Source organism: Vombatus ursinus, unplaced genomic scaffold, assembly GCF_900497805.2.
Source record: "Vombatus ursinus unplaced genomic scaffold, bare-nosed wombat genome assembly UNPS02009835.1, whole genome shotgun sequence".
Classification (NCBI taxonomy): domain Eukaryota; kingdom Metazoa; phylum Chordata; class Mammalia; order Diprotodontia; family Vombatidae; genus Vombatus; species Vombatus ursinus.
The window spans coordinates 8962983-8964645 of NW_020949613.1; the positions used below are offsets into that span (position 1 = coordinate 8962983).

The 1663-nt window shown below is 33.7% G+C and overlaps 1 non-coding gene across 1 annotated transcript; it reads left to right on the forward strand.

The window, feature by feature from the left end:
* Positions 1-1113: 1113 nt before the first annotated feature.
* On the forward strand, positions 1114-1221 carry LOC114036514. Its single transcript, XR_003568337.1, has one exon. It is a non-coding gene; the product is annotated as a U6 spliceosomal RNA (small nuclear RNA).
* The last annotated feature ends 442 nt before the right edge of the window (positions 1222-1663 follow it).

Below are 1663 nucleotides of genomic sequence, written 5' to 3' on the forward strand. Positions count from 1 at the left end.
TACTTTTAGCATATGCTCCAAGATTTTGTCTGAGGATCAAATAAGATAAAACATGTAAGGTACTTAATAACTTTCAGCTATGATTATTTATTTCAGGTCAATTGATATACCTTCACCTGGAGTAGAGCCTTATATTTCTGGTTGCACTTGCTCTTCTCAGTCCTTACAGTGTCAGCCTCATTTTGTGTCAAGCATAGCAGTCCATCATATCTTTTTTTATATGACTTGGTAAATTAACTGTTACCAATATTGATTGGGTCTGACTTGACACCATCCATTTGAATTGTCAGATTGTAGCATTTAGAGCCTGAAAGTGGCTTGAGGGTCATCTCTTCCAATGCCATTATTTTACATATGAAGAAAACCAGAACCAGGAAGATGAAGTTACTTACCAAAGGTCTCAATTGTAGTAAAACAGAGCAGCATTCAAAAGCCAAAGCTGGATTCCAAATGCATAATCTTTCCTCAATCAAAAGTAGCAAATTCCTGATTGCTGGTTACAAAACTCCCAATGGTGGTCCAAAACAAATTAAAGTGTAATTGAGAAATGTTTAACAAAATAAATAAAAATACAATAAAGCATAAAGGATGTTAATTTGTGGCTTTCTAAGTCAATATATCTCTGTAGGGCATTTCTATTTGAGTTTGACACCACTACTCTATCTTATCCTACTTAGAAGAGAATTAAATGAGAGTGGCAAAAAAGCATAATGGAGTCACAGAGTTCAGGATAGTATATTATAATATTTGTGATACAAATATAGAAATATTCCCACCTTATCATCTCTTCATAGTGAGTTTTAAATGGCAAAAGCATATGATTAATTAGCAAGTGGATATTGAATGCTTATGATGGTTCACTATATTCAGCTATATTCTCTTCTAAACCTATGGAACCATTGAATTCCATTTTCTCCCAATAGTGGCCTCAATTAAAAATCTGATTGGGTAACCACTGACCATTTCACACACACTATATCATCTCTGGGTCTCTATTGCATCATCTTCAACTTATCTTGCTGACTTTCTGATTTTCAAGGCAATATAACAAACAAAAGGCCAAGGTCTCCCACTGCACACTGGGTCATCATCAGTCATCAAGAATTATGTCTTGTGCTCACTTTGGCAGCACATATACTAAAATAGGAATGATGCAGAGAAGATTAGCATGGGGCCCTGTGCAAGGATGACAGGCAAAGTCATGAAGTGTTCCATATTTTTAGAAAAATAAATTGAAAGTATTAGAATAGGCAAAGAAGCAACAAAGCTATCACTCTTTGCAGATGATATGATGATATACTTAAAGAATCCTAGAGAATCAAGAAAAAAGCTATTTGAAATAATAAACACCTTTAGCAAAATTGAAGGCTATAAAATAAACCCACATAAATCAGCAGCATGTATATAAATTACCAACAAAGCCCAAAAGCAAAAGATAGAAAGAAAAATTCCATTAAAAGTTACTATAAACATTTTAAAATATTTAGGAGTCTACCTACCTAAACAAACCCAAGAACTATATGAACACAATTACAAAACACTTTTCACACAACTAAAGTCAAATCTAGATAATTGGAAAAAACATCAGTTGCTCATGGGTAGGCCAAGCTAACAAAATAAAAATGACAATTCTACCTAAGCTCCTTTTCTTATTCAGTGCCAT